This window comes from Drosophila eugracilis, unplaced genomic scaffold (assembly GCF_018153835.1).
Source record: "Drosophila eugracilis isolate 14026-0451.02 unplaced genomic scaffold, ASM1815383v1 contig_1414, whole genome shotgun sequence".
In the NCBI taxonomy this organism is placed as follows: domain Eukaryota; kingdom Metazoa; phylum Arthropoda; class Insecta; order Diptera; family Drosophilidae; genus Drosophila; species Drosophila eugracilis.
The window spans coordinates 156,300-182,606 of record NW_024572220.1 but is presented as its reverse complement, the minus strand read 5'-3'; the positions used below and the strand labels follow the sequence as shown (position 1 = coordinate 182,606).

The 26,307-nt window shown below is 35.9% G+C and overlaps 1 protein-coding gene across 2 annotated transcripts in view; it reads right to left on the bottom strand.

The window, feature by feature from the left end:
- LOC108103763 (leucine-rich repeat-containing protein 24) overlaps positions 1-24,197 on the bottom strand; it is a 116,042-nt gene extending 91,845 nt beyond the window's left edge. For both annotated transcript variants that reach the window (XM_017209381.2, XM_017209380.2), the window contains exons 1-2: positions 23,791-24,197; positions 15,857-15,978 (exon numbers count right to left, since the gene is read on the bottom strand). The gene's annotated coding sequence lies outside the window, so the exon portion shown is untranslated. The remainder of the gene's footprint in view (positions 1-15,856; positions 15,979-23,790) is intronic.
- Between the last annotated feature and the right edge of the window lie 2,110 nt (positions 24,198-26,307).

The following is a 26,307-nucleotide window of genomic DNA, read 5'->3' as shown; positions in this document are numbered from 1 at the left end:
AGATGATGATGATGATGATGATAAGGATGATGATGATGGGTGGTCTGTTGGCTCAAATCTTTGTTTATAATTGGCATGTTAACGGGTTGAATGTGCAGTCGTGTGCATCGGATATTCAAGTTTTCTTTTAAGTTGGCCAAGCTGCCATAGCCAACAAACAAACAAACAAACAAACAAAGCAAAGCAAAGCCAAAGAGAGAGAATCAGCGAAACCATCGTGTGTGTTTTTTTTTTATACTACACAGAGCCAAACTAATTGCCATTAAAGCTAATTGCCATGGCTTTACATTTTCCAGTTAGATAGAGTGAAAGATTTTCTTTATGTGCATATAGAGAGAGAGAGAGAAGCTTTGATGGCATAGCTCTATATCACATACAAAGATGTCAACTATAGGGCGGCTAGGCTCACCTCATCTCTCCGCCACATTCCACCCAATTATCCAGGATCTCCATTGCGGTTTATTTGTCCTCCCAGGAGGCCTGTGCCTCTGCTGTGGTGTGTATTTGGTCTTTGGACAATGCATTTCAGAGGACAGAATTTAAATGGCTCAATGGTCTGTGTGTCGTAGTCATCGTTGTTGCACATTTAACATACAAGGGATAAGTCGTGCCTGTTGGCAAAACTGATACAAAGGTATATTGTACTGTACATATATCTCTAAACAGCACTTAAAGCCTATCAATGACACGGGGTCGTGGTCTCACATCTTGAAATTAACTTAATTATAAATTAGTGGCAAAGGCCCAGCGCAGCAGCAGGCAACAGCAGCCGCAACACTACATTAAATTCCAAGCCAAAATTCAGACAGAATCTATTTTAATTAGTTTATACCTTGGACTAATTCCCACATTTTGGCACTTTATCTTAGTCTCCTTAAACTCCTTAACCAAAACTTTTGAAAATTCAAATATTATTACATTGTGGTTAATAATCTAACAGGAATTTAAGATATCAAAACTTTAATTAGAATATGGTTAGAAATCATCTTGAAATCTAAAGAATTAATTGCCACAAATTGGAAATAATAAAAAGGCATTTCAAACTAAAATGCCTTCAATTATCAAAAGTTGCAATAATTGAGGTTAAAGATACAGAATTTTAGGACAAACTTTTAACCCCTCCTTCCCACCACCCCGTTTTATGTGTGTGAAAATGCTGGCTTTGCGTTTTCCTTTTATTTTTTGCGGTTCCATTTTCGCATTCTCGTGCAAGCATTTTGCGTTTAATAATTATTTATGCACATGTCTGCTGCAGGCTCTTCCTCTCATTGCTCAACTCGACCATTTGGACCACCTCGCAAAAGAGAGGTGGCTGGGGGCATACGGCAGAGGCTGGAGAAATGGAAATGGTAGAAGAAGGCAGGCCCACTGTGTCCGCTCGAGTAGCACTAAATCAAATTGTGTGGCTATCAAACATGCAACTAGCCGTTCCCAGGCAACGACAGCATTTCAGACTACACTCAGAGAAAGATTTCTTAAAGATTTATTTTCTTTGAAATCAGAAAAGGTATTGGTTTGTTGCCTCTTAGAGGACAGACAAGACATCAAGAAAGTTCTTAAGTTTGGTCTAACTTGGGCCTAAAAGATTATCAGTTATTTATAAAATGTTTCCACAATTTTCCCTTAAAATCAAAAATATATCGTTAGAAAAGTATTTTTCAAAATCCAAACATTTTAGGTCTTAGATAAACCCAATTTATTTATTTTTCAAAAAACCCAATATTAAGATTGAAAATAGTAAATAATGAATAGAAGACCCCCGTTTTAACCCCCAGTTAACCCCTCCTATTTTTTTTTTTTAGCGCAACCCATGTATTCCCATGTATGTATGTAAGTGTGGTTGGTGCGTGCCTTTACCTCTACCTTCGTCTTCGCCTTTATCCCTGTATCAGTATATCGGTATATCTCTGTCCCTGTATCTGTATCCGTATTCGTATCTTCTGTATATATATGGCATATCGGTTAGCCGTGTTAATATTTGCGTTTTACATTGTGTGCTCACTGTGCTCAGACAGCGATAACGACAACGACGGCCAAGTGAGCAGAACGTAGGAGGTAGGAGGAAGAGGAGCAGCAGTTGTAGTAACGTACGTTGGGGAAGTTGCGTGGCTTTTGCCACAGAAATGGGCATGTTGTGGATGACGTTGTGGATGTGGATAGTGTGGTAGTGTAAGAGTCCGAGATACCAAGAACTGCTGCTGCAATCCCAATACCAATATAGATTCCGATACAAAATGCAACTACAAATAGTCGGTATCTTTGAACAGTTTTCATGTTTTTGTTTGGCTTTTAGTGCCGGCTCAGTTGTTCTTCCTCTACCCAGCGTCGCCGTTCCATACACAGATGTACATTCACCGCACGTACGTAAACGATTTACCAATACAAACACAGGGCTTAAATATTAATACAAACACAAGAACGGGCTGGAATATGTATATATACAGATAAACCTACTTCCCACCTTAAACCAGATCGAAAAAGATTGTAACTATAAAGTATACAAAGAAAAGCTATAATCATGAGAAGGAAAGCTAAAAAACTTGGCTAATTTGTTGTTAAAATTGCTTAAAAATCATTCAAATATTTACCACTCTTTGTTTGACTTTTAAGCTGAAATCTAAACTACCGATAAGATCACTTCTTTGAGGGCAAACCTTTAGGAATTTTAGTTCTTATTGGAATATAAACTATCTATTAAACTTTTAATGATCTTTTAATGAAACGTAAGCCATACCCCATTCCATTCCTTTGATTAAAAACAAATACTAATGTACATTTCAAAGCGCCCTTTGTGCCAAAATCGTAATGTAAATACATCGCCTAAAAGCATTTGCAAGACAAATATCTTTACTTCCAGTCAACCAACCCACCAACCAATCATCCTTCCAGCCAACCTGCCAGTCACTCCCTCGTCGTCTTAATGATCTTTATTAATTTATCTGATACAGCGGCTATATATATATATGACTGCATCTGTCTTGTTTGGTTAGACATTAATGCCTGTGTCTGTGTATGTCCCAAAGTCAAAACATCCGCTAGTATCGAGAGGCTTTGTTTGTCTCACTAATTTGTCTTAAGTGTCCAGGATACGTCTGCTAATTGGCATTTGGATGCATTTTAGCCTTCAATATTTGCATTCTAAATTCCGATAAGATTCTCTTCATATCATTTTTGGGTCAAATGGAAGTCACTAATTAGTATTAGGATAGCATGGATTACAACAATGGATTTTGTTTTCTAATCAAATCTTAACTATCCTTTTAGATATAGAATATGATTTGACTTAATAAACCTAATATTACCCCAAACTAGACCTCTGTTCATGCTAATAATTAAAACAAAAATAGTCTGTTCTATTTATGTCAACCTTAACCTTCGTTTTACATAAAATCCTTTCACAAAAACATGGAATGCAAAAACTGTATGCAGGTCGAATTTTTCATAGTCGTTGGTATTTTTTGGGTTGTATAGTAGTACATAGAGAGCCGGCAGCCAGCAAGCAATGCTTCTCCAATCACCGAAAATGCATTCCGAATAACTTTGGCTTAAACTTGGACCGATATGCCTCTCGGACGTGTTACGACCACGGCGATGGGATGGAATGGCAAGACTTGCCATGCCAAAGTTGGTACGCGTTGGGGTCTGGGGTCTGGGGCCAGCACAGATTTTCCTCCTTTTTTTCATCCAGTTTAAGCAGAAAATTGCACCTAAAAGAGCGTAGAATAGTTTTTCCCCCCCTTTAACACGCCCATCTGGTACATCTTCTCCTCCCCCACATGCAAAATCTCTGACCCTTTATCCTCCTCTATCCTACAAACTCGAGTATATAGCGCCCATGGTAAAAGCCAGCCAACGAGCCTCATCTGGTCGAGTTGGGCTGACTAGATGGGTGGATGGGTGGATGCCTGCCTGCCTGACTGGGAAACAACGGAAATTACAAATTGTTGTTTGCTTTGCATTTCACTCGCACCAAACGAGCGACGGATGACAACAACAGCAGCAAGCGGCAGGCAGCAAGCACCAAGCACCAAGCACCAGCAGCAGCACAAAAAGCAAGGGGCGCCGCCAAAAGCTAAAAACAAGAGAGCCAAATGCAAATGAAAATGAAAATACATTGGCCAGAGAGTGAGAGCCAAAAAGGAAGAAATGTGGAAAATGTTCAGTACCCTCTCACTATATAGCCCCTCGATGTTTGTGCAATTCTCGATTTATCCCCACTTCTGCCTTTGCCTCTGTCTCATGCTATTAATTTCACGAAAATTTTTCACAAATACGTGGATTCCAAAATGAAGAGAACCAGGAAAATGCCCAGTTTATGCGACACAAAAGAAAATTGTTTGTTAATAAACCAAAGAACAAAAACAACAAGAGGAAACGCTATAGTCGAGTGCCGCGACTATAAGATACCCGTTACTGTTTTACACAATTTTAAAATATTAATTTTGCTAGTGGAAATTCACAAGGCGCCACCTATTGTCAGAGGAAGTATGTTGAGTATGCTTATAGTGACGTCACTGCCCATGTGGAGCCTTATAACCTTAATTTCTTCATAAATAGCGAAATAATGTTCCGATTTGAAAAATCTTTGGTAAATCGATAGATATTAACAGAAATAAGTTACACAAGGTCAAACGAAGGCATTCATAATAATATTATAGACTCCACAGTTTTCCGCGGTTTGTGGGCGTTAGAGTGGGCGTGGCCGGATGCAACTTCGTGGCAAGTCGCAGAGGCATCTCCTAAATACGTGTTCCTAAGCAAAATTGTGTAGCTTTTTATAGTTTTTGAGATTTTTGCATTTTTGGTTTTTCGGGTTTTGTGGGCGTTAGAGTGGGCGTGGCGTGATCGGAAAAAAACAATTCGCATTGGGAGCATCATGGAAACATACATGCTTTATCCGAACTTTCTATCTCTTATAGTTACCGAGATATCAGCTTTTCTAGAAAATCCGAAAACCGTCTTTTGAGCCTTGTGGGCGTATGGGTGGGTGTGGCCGGATAGTAGTAGCACTATAAGATGCGCTGTCATCTAAAGATTATACTTTCTGAAATTCAACTTTCTAGCTGCAATAGTTCCTGAGATTTCAGCAATTTTAGTTTTTTGCGATTTGTGGGCGTTAGAGTGGGCGTGGCGGGATGCTGTAATAAACTTGCGCTGTCCCGGGACCTCAAGAATCTTCATGCTTAATCTCAGCTTTGTATCTGCTATAGTTCCTGAGATCTCAGCGTTCATACGGACGGACGGACGGACGGACGGACGGACGGACGGACGGACGGACGGACGGACGGACGGACGGACGGACGGACAGACGGACATGGCTCAATCGACTTCGCTATTGATCCTGATCAAGAATATATATACTTTATAGGGTCGCAAAAGCTTCCTTCTATCTGTTACATACTTTTCAACGAATCTAGTATACCCTTTTACTCTACGAGTAACGGGTATAAAAAGAAAGAAAATCGATGTAGCATTTTATTATGTGCTTTGATCAAATGGTTTATGTTTATATAGAGTTGTCATAGGAATTATCAAAGAATTCTGAATTTCTGGTTAAACTCAAAAAGTTTCTGGAGATAGATTGGAATTTTGGGAAAGAGGTTGAAATTTGATTACTACTAAAAGTAACATTAAGTTCAACATGTGGCAATGTTTAATTTTCTGTCAACTTTTATCAGAAATTTGTTAGACAAGAAACAATCTTTATCGCATTAAGAAAGAGTCTGATATCAACTATAATATTTTTTAAAATATTACCATATGGTTTTCATCAAAAAAATATTTCTTAATATTTTCCACAAAATTCCATATCAAACTAAATAATTTTTATAAAAACTTTCATAACTTAATGTAAGATAATAACCAACCATCAGTGCAGATTCTATTCTATTACCTCTATTACATACTTTTTCATTTTCCGCTAATCTAACTCATTTAAACTTTTAAATGCCAGCCAAAGGATTTCTTCACACTTCAAGCCAGAGTGTTTAATCAGTCAAACGCCCTACCCACGCCTTTGGCTAACCAAAGCTGAGAGATGGCAGGAAAAGTAGGAAAAGAAAAAAAAAGAGCAGCGGCCAAGAAGTAGGCTATTTACTTAGGTCATTTCTAGGAGGAGTTTTTTTTTTGTCTTTAATATGTAATTAATAGTGGTGAGTCGCTAATTAATATGACCAAGTCTCACAGTATGGTGCAAAACGATAGGAAACTTTTCTCATTTAATCACTAAACCAAAAACATTTCAACAGAATTATGAATAAATTATGAAAGTTAACATTCAAGAAAGTTAACTTTTATTCATTATTATTGTTTTCCCCCAGAACTATACATTTTGAAATCAACATTGTTATTTTTGGTTTTTAATAACCTATAGCCATACATTCATTATGCAGTAGCAAGTTAATCGCTATTGAACTGTACTTTCAACATTGCAATCAATTATTCAAAATTAAGCACAATTAATGTTAAGTTCTCCAAATGCAACCTTTTTTAAATGCCTTTGTTTACACTGCCCAGGGCGATGACTCTTATAGGTCAACACAGTGGGTCATCGATATATATATATATATATATATATACATACACAACATATCTATATACTCTCTTTGTGTATATTTATTTTCCATGTATCGAGTTGCCTCTTCCTGTGCCTGGTGCCTGGTGCCCTGTGCCTATGCCTATGGCTATGCCTGTGTACATATCCACACTCGTCGTACATCTTATAAAGTGAGGTCTGCAGTCAATTTAGATAAACAATTATGAGCACAATTGTGCCATAGTCGTCGCCGCCCCCCTCTCTCTCTGTTCCCATCCCCATCCCCATGACCATGCCACATAGCGGCACCCGTTCACTTCATTTGACCCGCCATCAAGTGGAGAAGAGTAGACCAGAGTGGAGTGGCATGGAGTGGAGTGGCGTCGAGTGGTGGCACAACGAAGAAGCGGAACACGACGTAAACAATGCACAACGTTGGGAGTCGAGTCTCATACCAAAAAGTACAAATTTTGTCTTGCTTTTGTTATTGTTTTTGTAAGTGCCGCGCGTTGCGGAGCCAACGAAAAATAACAATCAGAGAGTCGGTAATAAACCAGGCACAGGGGAAAGTGTATATGAAAATGCATAAATTATACCCCAGCAACTTCTTGCTAGCCCTTACGAGATCGCCAAGAGATTGTTGTTGTGTAAGATTCCGAAACACCCCAAACACACACACACCCAACACACACACCAACAGCAGCATTTTAGAATTTTAATTGGCCTCCAATGGTGGCAGGCAAAACGAAATGGAAAGCACATGGGAATGTCTACGAGTACATATGTGACCAAGGATAGATACTACTACAATATCCATGGTTAATGTTTTGTTTATATTAGAATTGAGTACTAAGTACGATGGCTATGTCTTGGGATCAGGAATGTATACATTTCGTAAGATGATTATCAAGTACATATCTCCCTATTTATATATTCACCACACTCCCCCTCCCTCTGCCTGCCTGGCTCACTTCTCACTTTCCGGAATGCGGAAAAGTTCAAAGTTTTTCCGAAACATCTCTTTTTTGAAAGTACTTTATGGTGTACTATATGGTGTAATAGGACGCATGGAAAACTTGAAGGGATTTTGGAAAAAACGTACCTGTAAAGAAAAAAAGAAAAAGATTTTTATTAATATTAAATTTGTCAAATATTATTCGGCTTAAACTTTACTCTTATACACAAATTAAACTTAGGAAAATTCTTACTTATATTATGAATAAAAAAAAAATGTTTAACATAGATTTTTAACCTAACCCTTCGCAGTCTGGGCTAAACCCTTAAAGTCTGCACCAAAAATGTTTCAAAGGTTAATGCTTAATGGTATTATCAACAAATAGTAGTCATTAGTAGGGTATTAACTGTTGGGTTTTCTTAAATATTTTTTAATAAATTCAAACAAAAATTTCCTTCTAAAACCTAAAACCTAAAATTGAATGCTTTTACCAACACATTTCTCCCTGTGCAGCTGTTTAGTATACAAATTAATCAGAAATATCTTGATTAGTAAAGTTTTATGTGTCATTAGCGTTGAAGGAGACATCTAAGAGTGAAGGATATTGAATATTTAATATCTAGAAATCAATACATATACCTTAAGGAATTCAGTTCAGAATATAGATATGAGATTAACTCCAGATATAAATAAGTTAAACTATCAAAGTTAATTGCCTTTAAATATACGAGGTGTGTTCAAAAAGTAAGGTGACTCTTCAAATTTCGCGAATTTCAAATTTTTCGATTATCGAAACCTTTTAGAAGTTATACGAGGTGTGTTCAAAAAGTAAGGTGACTTTTCAAATTTCAAATTTTTCGATTATCTTCAGTTTTGGGAACAAGAAAAAGTCACATGGGGCCAAATCCGGTGAATATGGTGGCTGAGGCATTATTGTGGTGTTGTTTTTGGCCAAAAAATCCAAATCCTTTGATCCATATTTTTCGATAGCAAAAAATCGCCGAGCTCGCAAAATAACTTGTAACTTTACGCCTCTCACAACCAAACAAAAGAGGATGTTCCATTGAAACTTGGTACAGATGTTAGGGAAGAGTGTACCAAAATAACAAAACAAAAAAATCGATAATCGAAAAATTTGAAATTCGCGAAATTTGAAGAGTCACCTTACTTTTTGAACACACCTCGTATGTACCTGCTTAAAGTCAGAAATCAATCCGACTTACTGACTCTGACTTTAAGACCCTTTGCCAAGGGGTAAATAATGTGCCTACCACTAGGAGCTACTGCTACTGCTGCAGCTACTGCAATTCAATTTAAAAATTGTGCGGCAAGCATCATTAATTACATCACCGTCGCGACGTCACCAGCGACAACAACAACGAATCAAGGATGAAGGCAAAAAGTAAGGCATGAATGAATGAAAGAATAGGTAGGGTAGGGAAGGGTAAGGTAGGGGAAACCCGTTCCCTGTACAGCTGAATAACTACGAAGAATTAAGCACGCCCGTAAGTGTGAACATGTCCGTTGTACCCTAGACGGGCACAGGGACGCCCACATATGACGCCAGCAAGATGCACTGAGCGAAATGCTATAGTTTAATTATAGAAATAGTAAATTTTAAGGATTTTTAAAGGGTTTTTTTTGTACTATAAGGTTTCTGATACCAAGAAATATTCTTTGGTTGTTATCATAAGTAGCAAAATTAGTCTTTCTTGATTATAAAGTCTTTAAATATTATAACAAATATTATATTTAGCTATTATTCACCTCATTTTAAGACAAAAACTATTTCAATAAACATTTAAAAAACAAAACTAGTTAAAAACCAATCAAAATCAAACAAAAGCAATCCGTACTAAACCCCATGCATAGAGAGAAGTTGGAAAAGAAAATAATAATAATAAAACTGCATCTTAGGGGGATATTATGCACACGACTCGAAAGCGTTACAATCAAATCAAATATCCATTTGACCTGCGGATATCAAATTGCTATCAAACCATTTGTTTTTATTTGTGTAGAATTAAGAATTCTCCTCTGGTGCAATTTTAAGCACGTGCTGCCAGCCATACCATGGCCTGTTCCTTCTCCTCCTCCCCCATCCAACCCTATAACCAACCAAGCATTCATCCTTCCACGAAGTCGTGCTTCACGGACCGCGGTCGAAAGCCAAAAACTGCATTGGATAGGTAGGTGGGTAACTGCCACCGAACACAAAAGGCCAAGAAGTCTGGCCTACCTTCTGGCCAGTAACCAAACAAGCGTCCAAGCAAATATCAATGCGAAAATTTAATTAAAGTTAAGTTAATTCAAGGCCTTTTCTTTCCGTTTTTCCTTTTGATTTCATCGTGCCTAGTATCAAATGACATCGATTGGTAAATTAGCTGCCCAGGCAACGAGAGATCTCCTCCTCCTCCTCCTTCTGTCTATCATTACACGTAGCGCTCATTTAAATAAATTTATATAGATATATATAGAGCTATCTATATATATATATATATCCTATCGTATTTCTTCTGGCTGAGCTACATTTTATGGCATTTTCTTTATCGATTTGGAAAACAGGTCGCGACACATTGCTCGGCTCATTTGAGGCGCAACTCTGTGCGCGATGTTTTTCTTTCCAGTAGCTTCCAAATACTTATCTTAATCGCTTTACCAGCCACCACCCACCACCCTCTACCCTCTTCAACCCACAAGCATTTTCTGTTTTCCCAAGCCCCCATTTTCAAGGGAATGCTCATAACGCTTTATTAACACATTAATTATATATATATCTTTAGCGTTTTAGCGTTTTGGCTTTACTTTGATTTCTGTATAATTTTTGTGATCTTCAGGACAAGTTTGTGTGGCATTTCTGATTTGACTTGACTATTAATAAGGCCATAATGTGGCAAACATTAGCCATCAGCCGATAATAAATGTTAGCAATTCATAACAAATTCATTGATTTCTTCTTGGCTGGCGCTAATCAAAATATTCATTGAGTTAAAACCTTCCATTAAAGTTTGGTAAATCCTTTCTAATACCCTTTTTTCTTTACATACTCTCATCATTTTAAAGAAACAAGACTTTTTCCTTACAATTCCAATGACCAATATCAATCCAATTAAAACTTAAAGCCAAGTTAAAAAGTCTAGCTTTGAGGCAAACTTAAAAGAAGTTTCATATGCCACCTTAGTTGGTAGTTCTAAAAGCTGTTCTAAACGGCTTCTAAGCATATTTGTTTGTTAGCTGAAAATTCTTTCATGGCTTTTATAAAGGCAGCGTAGGTAGCGACGTCGGCGGTGGCGGAAAAGCGATTCATGGGCTTGCAAAATCTTTTGATGACCTTTCCCTTCTACGGAATTGGCAATGGCATCCAGAAATTCTGTACAGATTTTGTTTACCACATGCCACGGCTTTCGTACTTCAATCTCTTTCTCCCTTTTATATATATATATCTTATATATATATCTTATATATATATCTTATATATATATCTTATATATATATATATTCTGCCACCCATTTTTTGTTGTCTGTCAAAGATTTATTTTGTGCAGCAGCAACAAAACGTGTGAGCAGTAACGAACTCTTTGCCTCAAATTTATGTATGCAATACGCATTTGGAGCTTTGTGTGGTCCCAATTCCGAAAGCCCTTCAATATGCCACTCGCCACTCGGCACACGGCCATCATCATGCCTGCCACACAACCCCCAACGACACCTACTACCTCTGGCTACCTCTATAACGCAACCACCCTTGGTGGATACAACATGTCAGCGTTGATTATGGCCCAAGGCGACTTAAGATAAGCATCAAAAGCTGAGCAAAAATGTTATAACTATTAGACACAAAGCAAGTGACTAAAAAAAAAATAAAAAGAAGGAAAACCAACGACTAAGGCAAAGGAAAGTGACGAGGTGCTGCTGACAAAATCGTTTTGTCGAGAATTTTTATGACCAAAAGCTGCCAGTTTGCACCTTAAATAAACTGTTTTGATTTGACCAAAGGATCATCGGTATTTATATATTCCCTATACATTACCACATTATTAGATATAGATATATATATATAGGGCAAGTTTCGTGGTCTTTTGGCATAAAATATAATATAATATTTATGTGTTGATCGCATGAAATGTGCTGTATAAATTTATCCCAGCTCCTCCAGTTCGATGCATTTACTTTCTTTTTATGGTCATAAAGAAGAAAACGACGAGACTGGGCTGATGACTGGTAAGTGGGCAGGTGCTGGGGTGGTAGGTAGTAGTAGTGCTAGTAGTCCTTCCTTTGCGTTTATTGCAAACTGTCACAATATTCTCTTCTTTTTTTTTTTTCTTTGGAGAAAGCAAGAAGGATATGCCGAATAGCAGTAGCAGTGCCTAAGAAAAATTGACAGGAAATAGTAAATGGAAATGTGAATGTCAAATACGTCGTCTTCGTGATTTGAAGCTAGCAAGTAAGCGGGTAAGTAGTGAGTGAGTGGGTGTATAGGAACGCGCGTATCCTGTGACCCAGAAGCTGTAGGAAATTTCGTTTACCACCGTACCGATAAAATGATGATAGAATCCTAAATTCATGGAAATTTGCCAGCGCACCCGATTCGTTTTTTTTTTGCCAGTTTCTTCCTGGCGACACATTTTCTGCGGTAACCCAATCCTCAAATATATGCCACCCGCCACTCCCTCTCCCTCACAGCAAAAAAAAAAGGTCATCGAACGCATGCTGTGATATGGTTGGTAATCCGTTTTGGGATACGATTTCCCCGTATTACCGTTTGTGGTCAGCGGTATTTTTGTGCAGGAAAGATTTGCATTTACCTAGGCTAATAAAATACATTTAAACATATATGTATATATTGCCAATCGGCGCCATAAAACCATACATAATTTAATCAGCTTTACTAGCAAAAATGATTTAACTATGCACACTAGTTCGGAATGCTGAGAAAACAAAAGGAAAAACTAGAAAATATTTAAAGTTTTATATGATAATTTTATATTATTGTAGCTAGAGAAAATTTTACTTAAGAAATTTAAGGGTTTTCAACTTAAAATATAAGTTTAAGTTAATTTTTTAATAGCAGAATCATAGTTAATGTTTTCCGTTTAATATTTATTAACTTGATTCGTTGCTTATTTGTTAAATAATGTTTATGGAAAAGCTTAATTTGCAAATTGAAAAACGTATGGGAGACTGCTTATTTGCTTTTAGCTAAGTCAGGGTTACTTGATTATTATTTAATCGCTTATTAGCAAATACAAGCCAAGCCTATTTTATTAAAACTTTTAAAAAGTAATTTTAATACACTTAAAATTTCTACAAATAAAACTAAAATGTAACCGCAAATGGTTTTTGTTTATTAAAAATTATCTAAATGCTAAATTTATTGAGTGGAGGGGGCGGCGGAGACGGTAACAGGTAAAGCTGATTAAATTATGTATATGCAAAATGTGCGGGGCTATAAAAATCTCCTACAAATATTTGTTTTATTAGTTTATGATCTCTAAAGTAAATAATAATAATAAACTTAATATTTAAGTTAGCTGCTTAAAATGCTTTTAGCGGACACACATTTTTTCTAAGTGAGTTAAGTTCTTGGGTTTCGTACCGGAATCTGGCAACTTGTCTCCGGAGATGGGGTATCCAAACCGGTGGAAGTCGATGGGGCACTTAGAGGATGTGGATGTGGAATGTGGCAGGCAATGGGGAGGAGGAGAAGAACTGATGATGATGCCTGGAGAATGTAGAATGGTGTTTTGCTCTCATTCTCGTATTTATGCGTTTTGTGTTCAAAAATAAACGGAAGCCATAATAATGAGATTTATCTTTTAGATTCTTCAACTGTCCAACCTGCTGCACTGACGCGGGATGTCATCTCCTCTAAACATATATATATATAGAGAGATATGTATATATATGATTCTGCCACCTTTCTTAGTCCCAAACAAAATGGCAGTTTTAGGAAAGAAGAAGCAAAGATCACCCGAAGGGTATGTGCAAATATGAAGGAGTTTTTGGTTGGGGTTTTTAAGCGCGCGTATCGCATCTGCGTATTAAAATTTTCTTCCCATAAAACTCAAATATTTCGGTTTCGCCACCAGTCCTGCCTGCCACCATGCAACAAAATTTAACATATGTGCCACACAAAAAATGATTTTTATTAAGCGGCTAAAAAAAAAGAAAAAATAGCACAAAATCTGAGGGTCAAATAGACTCTTGGTAGGAATTTAATATAGCCCTTAGACTGCTGAGTGCCTTGGCCCCCAGGGCAACAAATTTTCAAATAATTGCTACTTTATAACAGAAAAGAAAATGTAAAATACTTGAAGGAAAGTCATGGTTTTTTTTTCTCCCTTTTGTAATTGTTCTTAACTGGCTTTTTTGGTATTATTTTCACGTGCTCACGCCTGCAGCTAATTATTGCTCTTTTTTTCTTTTTGTCTCATTTTGTGTCAATAAAATGTTAATGAAATTCACTAACTGAAAGTATTAACTTTTAGGGAGTTCAATGGTCAATCTCAATGGCAATACAAGGGCTTTTCTAATTTCCTGAAATCCCTCCTTTTTCCCCCCTCTTTTTCCTTCTATATCTCGAAACATTACATTTGATTGTTATTTTTTCTGGTTTTTCCTCATTCTGAACGGAACGCCAAGTGCCTGAAACATACAGAAATGAAATCCGAGGCAAGGCCTACTACAACAACAACAATACAAGAATTCAAAAACTGAAAAAAAAAGCTGGAAAAGCTGGAAAAAAAAAAACAAGAACAACAAGAAGAGGAGAGCAGAAAACAAAAGAAATGACTCCCGTTGTTTGGACTGCATACAAATTTCGCATTAGCCCCGGCAACAATTTCTCCAGCTCCGAGGGTAATGGAGTTCCGCTTTCATCTGGGCTCCTTTTTTGTAATGGCCCACATATATACCTATATATACATATATATAAAGATATATGTATATATATTGGGTGGTAGAAAAGGAGGCTGTTCATTTACACATCCATTCCCGCTCATTCATACTTCAATTTGGTTTCGGACTTTTGTATAAAATTTCATTAATTTCCAATCGCCTGCCAACCACCTTCCTAATATCGTTTTTCTTTATATATTTTTTTTTGTATATATATGTATACATTATATATATAGAATATATACATATATAGTGGAATATGCAGTCATATCCACCCCCAAAATGGTCCGCACTCACCCTCTACGCTACACATCATCTTGAGAACGCATTATGTTTTTGGTCTCCTTCTCCTTATAGCCAATGTGCAACACAATACACACTCGCATGTGTGTGTGTATTAAATTTTCCAACCCTATAAAGTCGAACAATCGTTAGATGTATATTTTCATTATCCATAGAAAATTGCTTCCTTCTGTTTTTTTTTCAGTTCCTATGACTATATGTTTTGATCTTCAAAATTTTGAATTTTTATAATTACAAACCGAATATTAAATCAGATTTTCCCAAGAAAAAGACTCTCTTTAAAACCAACTTGTAGTAGGCACACATTTTCCATATGTGTGGCGTACATTTTCCAAGTCAATTACATTTAATGAGGAAGAAGGAGTGTGTGTGTCTGGGTGTATGTTAAAGGGTGTTTAATCCTTGCCATCTGTGCCCACACCTTGACATCTGTTCATCAAAGTTGATTATTTTTTCACCCATGGATTTTCCTTTCCACCTCACCATCCATCCTCCTCCACTGTTTAAGAAAGACATATATATTGTAATTTTTCTTCTCTGTTTAATTTTGGGGGCTCTTTGGCTAACACCCTATCCTACACTACACCCCTCCAGTCTTTTTCTTTTTAGTTTTTTTTTTCCAGGGACGCCCTGCCAGCGGCTAAAAGGCAAATAAAAGCGAAAACAACAAGGAGGAGTAAAAACGTTTTTAGCTGTTAAGAAGCTAAAGTCTAAGAACTTGATCCAAAAACCTTCATCTCTGGCAATGCTTGTTGCTCTCCTGCCTTCTCGACCTTGTTTTAAACAACATTTTCTTAGCCACTTGCCTAGTCCTCCAACCGTTCAATAATGCCAATTTAGCAGGCACATCACGTAATTCTAATTTAAAAATTACAAGCCTTGCTTGCCATCCAGCCAGCCAGCCGGTATCATCATACGTTTGATAAGGCCATGTCACATATGTATTTTAGCCTATATTCTACCTCTTTATATATACATACAAACTTAGAACCGTTTATTACCTGGAAACACATGTCTAAGTTTGCTATAATTATTTTGTAGAATTTAAGCTTAAGTCCCTTTAAACTAACAGCAATAAAGAGAGATAAATAGATAAATATTTATATAAATTGTGTACACTAAATCTAAATTAAAACCTTAACTTAAAATATTTAATAATAGATTACCTTAGTGTTAAAACAGCCCCAGCCTTTCCAGCAATCTCTAAGGTTGATTATTTATTTCGAATCCTTTAAAATTTCACAAGTTTTTCTGCCAGTGAATGGTCTGCGATGATACCAAAGTTAACCTAAAAAATAAATCAATCAAAAAGATAAATATTTTGTGTTGAAATTTAACACATTTATTTACAATTTAGTAAAATATACGAATATTTTCTCTTTTGCTTAAAATTTCAAGCAAATTACTTCATAAATTCTGCAGTTCCCTATCATATCTTTACAGTAATTATTATATTTATAAAATATCATAAAATGAGTTATCTTTTTAACCCTAAAACCCTTCCTTTAACACACTTATTGCACTTAAAAATTACACATTTTTTTTTTGGTCTACCAGTAACAGGTATATAAAAGAGCTCTTTTCATCTCACTTTCGAACACCAAAAGGCGTATCCTCATTTCACGCATTGCATTCACGAGAAGCACTTATAGTTCTTGAAATGCACTTCTTTCGGTAATGTACCAAAAGCTAAGCCTTAATTAGAACACTAGGTGTTTTGGTACCTCTGTTTTTTTTGGCCTAGTAAGTGCCTCTAAGTTTAATTGGTTTCAAGTAAGTTGCCATATTTAACTTATTTGTTGCTCTTGGCAAACATTCTGTTTGTGATTCAGAAATAAAGTAAGCAAAAAAGTTGAAACATGCTGGAAAATATTTATGGAAAATTCCAGGCCTGTTCTGATTGCATTTTTACAAAAATATTTCAGCTGCTGGTTATTTTCTGTATTAATAAATTCAGGTTAAAACAGAAAACTGTTGCATATTTAATATATGAAATTACTTAATAAGCCAAACCATTCCTTCAAGAGCTGATTTAACTTTAAACCACCCACAAACTTAATGTGATTTAATATTGACACTTTTAGCTAAATGAAGACATACCAATATATATAGGCTTACGTTTACCATCACAAAATGTCTATTATTTCGTAGATTGTTTTTTTTTTTTTTTTGATATTTTACGACAATGGCAAGAGTAGTAAGCAAGCGACACGAACATCATGGACATTATTACACAAAAGTGACTTGTAATTGACAAAACGAGTATTATTATTACGATTATTATGATTATGTTATTGTTGTTGTGCCAACGTCATTGTGTACTCATATGTATTGTCATATGAGTTCCTATTATAAAATCCCAAAACATATTAACATCGCTTCCGTAAACTTTAACTTTGTTGAGAGAGAGTCGAGTTGAAAAAGCAGCGATGATGATGAGATTTGGCTGAGAGATGAACAGGAGCGAAATAAATACAAAAAAAAATTTAATTTCACTTAAATCTTTCTTTCAATTAAAAGTTTTAATTGATTTTCCGTATATTCATGCATACATGCACATATTGTGGGTGCGTGTCCAACAATGCGTGTGTGTGTGTATGTGCCTGGCAGTGTGTATGAGTGACTGGGTGTATAAAAGAAGTTCGCGCTTACCTGCCCCGTCGGTAATTAATAATAAATATACGAATCAAGTGTGAGAAAAGTTAGTTTTTCGGGCAGGTTTTTACTCTTTTTTCCATGTTGCAGTTGCAATGGCAAGCGTTTCATATTCGGATACATTTCCATACATTTTTTATCACAGTTAATACTTCAGCAGAAGGTACTGTAATTTCACAGCACAAGTTTGGTAACAAAGTTTTCTTAATCCTATAATATTTATATTACAGTTTAAGGGTTCTCAAAAAAAAGAAACTTTATAATCTTTATTTTCAGATATAATCGGTCTAGTAAGTGATATTAATTTTTGTGATAGAAAGCACAGCTCCAAAAGAATCATAATGTTAAAAATATATAACTCAGAACGGTTACAGTGTCTTTTTTACAAGTTTTCAAAATAGTTCTAAACAATTACCTAAAATTCTTTAAGTGTACATGTGATAAGTGACTTTAGACTTCTTTCCAACACTTTTCAAGCAAGCAATGCAAACAAAGGTTTGTTTGACAGTACACACAGAAAAATTTTAAATTTTCCCAAGCTTAGGTCTAAGTGCAGGATTTTTAATGCAACAAGCATGTAACAAGCTAAAATAATATTTAATATTTAAAAATTAGAATCCCTTAAAATGTATTTAAAACATTTGAAAGAAGTGAAAATTCAGTAACGATTTGACGTAAACCAGGCCTTCTAATTTCTCTTACTGTAACCCATTAGAATCAAACATGTTTCAAGCCACCCCATCGAACTTCAAATTGTGTTGCACCTCTTAAATCCAACTTTAGCTCGAACTCCAACCGCGTTTGACCTGATCATGAGGAATTGCCGAAGAGCGCGCGAGAGAGACAGAGGAGCGCACAAACCAAGATGAGGAGAACGAATAGAGGCCATAAAAGGAGTAAACAATGATGAAGAACGCCACAATAAAGAGCGCAGAACTGCGAGCACACTGGCAATTTGAAACCCATGAAGATGGAGAAATAAGTAAATGGCGTAGGCGCGAAAGAAAAACGAACTCTCAAAACGTAAGTGAAAAAAAAAACCCAAAAATAATGAAGCCGAAATAATGCAAAAACCACAAAAAAGAGGGGTAGAGAATTATGCGAAAAACCAAGCTAAATACATAGACTGGAAAACCCCCTTTTCGTAATTCAATATTATTGTCAAAGCTTGTTGAATGGAAAAGCTTTCATAAAATGGCCATTTTCTCACATATTTTCTTATCAATTTATTTTGTTTTCTACTTCGCTTATCTCCCTTTATTGAGCTTCAAACTGCACTTTTTCTACTCAACGTTTATTTATAGTATTTTATCTTTTTTTATAGCAGTAAGATAAATATGCATAGCCATGGATTTGGAATTTTATAAAGAACTCTTTTTGTATCGATGAAAAATGTATTCTTCTTCAATAGTTCATAAAACGTAACAACCTAATTAATTATATCAAGTTTTTAACGAATTTGAAGCATAATAAAATACCTACTAAGGGTTATAAATTATTCAGATGGGTACCAATTGGCAAGCGCTGCTAATTTGAAACTTGTTCTTTTAATTTTTTTTGCATCAAACTAATTAAATAAATAATAGCCAGACGAGTTTGCCAAAAAGTGCTACAAAAATCAGATAATGAATGATATTAAGCTAAAGAATTCTTCAAAATCTCTATTTTTGCTTTAATTTATGAAGCTCTTTCGAAAATCTTAAGTTCTGTGAATCAATTTGATTAATGATGGTAGACTTAAGTTAGTTTTTAAGCCAACTTTTACATTAGTTTGTAATTAATACATCATTTTTTAAGAAAATCATTAAAGACTGTATAAACTATAATAATAATCAAGCATTCTTCGACCAAAATTATTATTAAACTTCTTTACTTATTGATTTTTCTTTCATTTTTGAAAACTATGAAAATTATTACACATATTTGCTTATAGACTTCTCTTTCACTGTGCAAAACGATCTTATATAAACTGTCGCACTCCTTTTCTGTTAAAAAATCTGTTCTGTTAAATCCCTTAAAAATACCCTTAGTTGCAAATCACCCATGGAATATTCGATACTCATTTTGTTTTTTCGTGCTTCAACGTTTTTTCTGAAAAATCCTTTCACGTATCCCTTTTTTTTGGGGCAGACATATAATGCGTCAACATTTATTCGACGATGTGCACGTTTCTCGCATTATTTCGATTGGCAGTGATTCATGTTAAAAAATTGTCCCTTAAAATCTTGTCAATCGGTTGGTAAATGTTTCAAAAATGTAGTGCTAAACGTAGGTATATGTTTCCTAAGACTTGTTGAAGATTAAATCTTAGCCCTACACCTTTTGAGTTATTCCTAAAAACAAAGATATTCCTAAGAAGAAGACAGTTTTCTATGCCCAAAAGTAAGAAATGAAGCTGGTTTGTTCGTTTTTTGGGGCTATTATTATCTCGCGGTTTTGATCAGGAAACCGCCGACAAAGATGGTCAAGCTGTACTGCTTTTAATGGCAAAAGCAAACAGTAACACAGTAACCACAAGCAATCCTTTATCTGCAACAGCCTCGGCGACTTAAACTTCTCAGTTTTCTCAGCTTCTTTCTTTCTTTCTTTCTTTCTTATACATATATTTATTTATATATATATATATATAGTTTTTTTTCTTTGTGCTTTTGGCCCCAACTTTATTTGAAAACTCCAACTCCAACTTCAGCTTCAACTTCAACTCCAACTGCGGAGCTCAGCCTTTCCGCTTGGGCCATAATTGTTGTCAAAACGAGTTTTCGATGAAGTGGTTGCTCTGGTTGTTGCTGTATATTGTCGTTGTTGTTGCTGCTGTTGCCGATGTGGAGTGACCGTTGCTGTTTCTGCGGTTGTTGCCACTCTTGTTGTTGTTGCTGTTGTTGCCGTAATCGGTGCCTACGATGTTAGACTTAACTACAGCTAACCCAAACTCCAAAATCTAAACTCAACGTGAACTCGAGCATGTAGCCAAACAAGAATATAGAAGACATTGCTCGAAGGAATGTCCCGACCGCGATATACCCAAGGATTTTAGCTAAAAGCTTTGAAAAATGGTGCATGCTTCATGTTTTTGCTTCAATATTGTTTAATTTTCTAAGAATTTTATATAATATAGCTTTTTGATTGCCGGAAATTTCAGAAAATGCAGGTCTTAAAATGAAAACTATTTAATATCAATATACATTTTGTTTCTTATAAAAACCCTTAACAAAAATATTCTATTTGACGAATGTCATTCTATACTTTGATGCTCTTTTAAACCTATTATATGATCTTAGTTTCTAAGAATGTGATGTATAGATAACCTTTTGATCTCTAAAATCGTCAAAAAACACAACTTCAAGCAGAAAACTATTCAAGAATCGATCAATATATGGCTTGTTATTAAGAACCTTAAATAAAATATCAAATGTAAGAAAGGCCTGTTCATCTATATCTATATTTTGGTGATCTATGAGTACTAAGTAAGTTCTCTAGTTATACCCAAAATGTTGCAAACATAGAAATAATCCTTAAACAAATCAAAACTAAAATTTCCTAATTTTGGCTTTCATCCATTAACCAACTTAAAATATCAAATATTTAACCAGTTAAATAGTCAGCCATAATTTGTATAAAAAAAATATGGCAAACACAAGCAACCAACTTTCTGGTCAATAACCATTTTAAGCCGTTTTTGTCATTGCCCTGGGAAACACGCTGCAGCGTTTCGATAAAAGCACTTCGTGTTTTTATTCCCCTTGTGCTGAGAACAATGACTAGGCTAAACATCTAAATGGTTTTTGATATTTTGTGCATCATTGAGAGCTTATGTTTGTCTGGAAATGGAATTGTTGGGTTTAAATGTACATTGCTAGGCTGCTTCTGTTGTTGCTGCTGATGCATCGTCTAGCACCAGCTTTTGGGTGACTTTTAGGGTGACTTCTGTCCAATGACCTTAAAGGTACGTTGATTTGTTTGATATTTTAACATTTGCCGACGTTTATACCTATGAGTTGTCAACGATAACATTTCCCATTGAGTTACAAACGAGCTATTTGTTTGAACAATTCCCGAATTCTTCGGGTCATTGTCTTGATAAAATCGAATATTATCAAAAAGGTTCTCCTGCTCAACCCAAAGTAAATTTTACTTTAAAATTTCCTAGGCAGTTCCAAATAAACTTTCTTCAAATTTCTGACTTCTGCAGACGACTTACATTGGGCAGCCACAAAATTACCACCAGCATGCTTGATTCTGGCAGCCCAAAATTTTACTTTAGCCCGCAGACGCACACACACACCCAAAAACAAAAAAGGAAAAACCAAAAAACTTGAACTCGTCAGCAAATAAAAGCGTAATTGAAAACAATAATCCTTATTGAGGTCCTCTTTGGCTAAATTTACGTATAATTTTTTTCGATAATCCTTAGTTAAGTCCTTTTTGCTTAATTTAAAACGGCATTTCGGGTATTTTCAGTGAAGTTTTGAGGTATTTTGAGATGATTTTAAGGTGTTTTGTGTTATTTTATTTAGAAATGATATGCATTGTAGGTCATATTTGACTATCTATTGAGAAAAATCACACTGATCAGCTCAGCTATATATTTCTTTAAATGGTCTTGAAAGGATCTTTGAGATTTTTCTTAATTTTTTTGTGTTATAAGTTTTAATAAAATATGATCAAATAAAGTTATAAACCTGAGAAGTCGGTTTTAGAGCTAAAAGATAATATTATATCTATTTTTTAGACTTAGAATATTTTCCTTAAATATCATTTAAGTGAAATGGTTTAAGAAAAAGCAGGTTCTATCTTTTCCCTGTTGCTCCTAATAGAACTATTTATTTAGCCATCAAATAAACTATGACAGAAATGTAAATTTTTCATACAAAAAAAAAAACATTTGTATTCCGAAATGGAATGAAAAGATTCTATTTCTGTCATATTCCAGCTGAGAAGAGAGAATGGAAAAGAAATTTCTTTAATGAATAAATTCCATGGCTGTCATATTCCATTTGAAGTGTAGTAAATAGATCTTTAAAATGAAAGTCCCGAAGAATCCCATTAAACGATCAAATTTCGAGTGATAAAATTATATTTAAAGAGACGCTGGAGGATTGTGGACCAAAAACTTAAGTGGAATCTTAAAGGGTATACAATGATTGTTGTTGCTGTCTTATTGGTGCTCTTCTTCTTGTTCTCTTTTTTTATCTCTTACTTTCTAGGCCGCAATATTCCCACATCTTCCTGGTTGTCCTGTGTGCGTGTGTGAGTGCTGCTAATCGCTTTGTTTTTAGTTTTTCTTTGCCTGGCTCCCGTTTTTCGCTCTTTCTGTCTCACACTTTCCTGCAGTTCTTATTCGCCCAAAGGATAAAAAAGAAATTCATGAAAACAAAAAATATGCTGCCGCGCCAAAAACACCAACAAAAACATACGCACACGCACATACCTATGGCAGACACACGCATACTATGACATTACCGCTGGCGACTAACTGTACTGCTCGAAAAAAAAATGCAAAAGCAAAATAAAAAACAAGAGCTTTCTGGTTCTCAGTTAAGTTTTCCCTTCTGTTTTGTGTCTTCTAATTTCTGTTGTTCGTGCTTTTGTCCTCTTGTTGTTTGTTTGTTTTTCTTTCTTTCTTAATTTTTGGCAACGTCAATTACACGCGAAACTTCATGCCTGAGTGCTTAACCCTTGGCAGGGCAGGTAGGCGACGACTCTGTACTTAACCCTCTAGTGACCACAATTTTAAGACAGGTTTTGAAAATACATGCATGTACATGGTATGTATGTATGTATGTAGATCATATGAGCATGACTTTATGATCTTTGTTGCATATTAGTCACCAATCGGAAATATGGAATAAGGACAAATGAGTAAAAATGTAAAACGATCTCAAGACTTAAGGCTTAAATTTTTGTTCACCGATCGCAAATAAGCAGATTGATGATGATGCCTTTGCCTTTTTGGGGTTAATGGCTTCGCTGGTCTGCACTTTGTATATGTATAATATGTATTTTGCTGATGCTGCTGCTGTTGCTGCTGCTGCGATGCCTTCTTTCTTTTCTTTCTTTCTTTCGGAAACGCAAATGATGCAGTCCGTTTGATTCATTTGACATTACAATTGCTGCAGCTGCACATTGTTGTTGTCGTTGCCGTTACTGTTGCTGTTGTTGTTGGCGATGCTGCATTTGCTTCAGTTTCAGTTTCCATGTTTTTCCAAGCACACAAGCGTGCTGTTGTTGTTTTGCAGGTAAGTCGAAGATGAGTGTCGAACCGGTTCAACGGGTAGTCCCACACACACACAATCTCACATATACGTACATGTACTTAAACACATACACACACACGCATCACTTGCACTCACGCTCTCTATCAGCTCTACCTCTCTCTGCTCCCGCATACAATCATTCGTCTTATGCACTCATTTCGACTCTTTCTCACTATCATGTCTCTTTTTACCTCGCTTTATGTTGATCTGCTCCCTTCTTGTTACTCCACGGCAGTGCTTTCCAAATATAATCGCCTTTTGGTTTAAGGTCGGGGGTGGTGGAGGGGGTTTCTTTTTCTTATTTTTTTAGGGAAGGGGGTGGTATTCACGTTCACTTGCAAGTAACCGAAAAAAAAGAATGAGTAATGCACTCGGAACTAGCCGCAAAACACCCGCGTGCTTTTCGCGGTGAAAACAAACACACTCAACGACACTCGACTCGACTTTTCGTGTTTCGTTACCCGCTACTGGCCATCAATTGGCGGCAAACGGCAACAACTGACTGCGCTCCCCGCACTCGAACTCGAAACTAATGTGTTTTATGTCTGTGGGCGCTGCGCTCGACGCTTCACAAACGTAGCAACCTACGCGACCGGCGTTTGCAATAACACTGCGACGCACAGCTGTATGAGAGTACGGCTCGATGCAAGCCGTTCGAGCCGAGCCGAAACGGATCAAACCGTAACGAACTAAGCCGAGACGAGTGCAACATGTTCGAGCGAACCGAAGTGACCCGTCTATCTGAAGACTGAAACTCCCGTTGATAAGATGCAACCAGGAACAACTACAAACAACCCAAACTACACTTAAAAAACACACATTGAATAAGAATTAAGAAAAAGTGTTGCATAAATTTAGGTGTGTTTTTGAAATTGAGAACTGGTGTTCGAATTAGAAGTAAAAATTGAACAGGGGTCACGAAGTTCGAAAAAATTAAAATTAATTATTCCAAATGTAAAGCTCCTATAGTTACCGAGACCTCACATGCCATACGAACAAAGGAAAATATCTAGATCGATCCTGATCGAGAATATAAGGTTAAACGGTCAATAGCATTGTCTTCTACCTGTTACATACTCAGTTTTACTCCACAAGTAAAAGGTATGTGCGCGATATAATTAAGGGTGTCTGAAATTAAAGCAGGTAACACAAAAAGGGCGTAAGATTTCGTTGGTAAACCAAATTAAGAGCGCGTGAAAACTCAGCGCTCTTCAAATCTAGCAAGCATCAGAACCAAACGCGCGTCAAAATACCATAAGAAGATTAAGAAAGACTTTAAATTTTAAAGGTAAAAATTCGCTTGCGTCAAATATCTGTCCAATGTCATAGCAATATGTAGCATGCGATAAAATGTAGCATGACAACCGGAAAAACGCGATAAAATGGCAGCTCCACCATGACTCTGGAAAAGCTGCCAGCAATGGAATACTAACTGACTATTTTACACCGTTGAAGATTTTCTATGGAAGGAAGTTTAGGAGAAATGTAAACTTAGAATAAAATTCATACAAACATTGCAGTTATATAGTTTTCACTACGAAAGTAAAACAAGAATTTTTCCAATACCCTATTCCCCAATTTTTAAATTAATATAAATATACCAGAAGATGGGGTTGTTAAATTGAATGTAAAGAAAATGTAAACGATGTAACTATTGACCATCATACATTAGGTAAGTAGGTAAAGGTCGGTAGGTAAAGTAAGCCCTAACTGGTGCTAACGTTTAAGTCTAGTTTTAAGCTTTTAACACCACATCAGAATAAGGGGGGTTTCTAAAAATATCGTACAAATTTGGGTTGATTTCCTAAAAATTGTTTCAAATGAAATAAACTAAATTTTTACTTACTGACAAAGCAAACTTAAACTAAAGCCATGACCAACTCCATTCAAAAGGAAATCAAAAGATACAAACGATTTTTTACTTTAACTCTGAAGGCATACGTTATTCTTTCTACTAAACTTTGCCAACAGATGGCGCATATGGTACATAGTACAGGCGGACAGTCTTTTGCGACATTTTGCGTGGGAGTCATGGTGAGCGCTAAGCTGTTGAAATTAATTAGCGCCTCGAAATCTCTATAATCTACATGGTTATTAAATCTTATAGTTTCTGAGGTGTCATATTACGTACGGACTGCAAGACCAATAGGCATACGGACAGATGGACGGACAAGAATAAACTTGGCTACTTATTTTGGTAACAAAGGATAGGAAAAGCTTTCTTATACCTGTAACATACATTTTAACGAATATAATAAACACTTTTTCTCTTCAAATAATGGTTGGTATCAAAGTTTAGATAGATGCATTGGTAATTGCATGTGCTACTTGCTTTTGGTTATGTAAAATGCTTATTGTCAACGGTTTAAAAATCTAACTAACTTAAGATTTTTAGCTTTCACTTTTTGGAAGAAATAACTGAAAAAAATCGTTTTAAGGAAGTCCAAGCTCAAGCTTACAAAAATTCCACCTAAAGATTTAAAATTCTGCTTTTTGGGACATCTATAAAAAGCCATAAAAAGGTTATTTCAAAGAAGAACCTGGGTGATGGTGAGAACCAGATTTATTTTATGGCAACATTATTGAGTGGTGAATATCCCGAAACCCATAATTATGGCAACTTAGAAAGCATTTCGTTGTGAATTGCTTACGTTTGATGCAATATAAAAGCTTTCAGGAGAAAATTGTTCTGTGGAAACTGTTTGTTA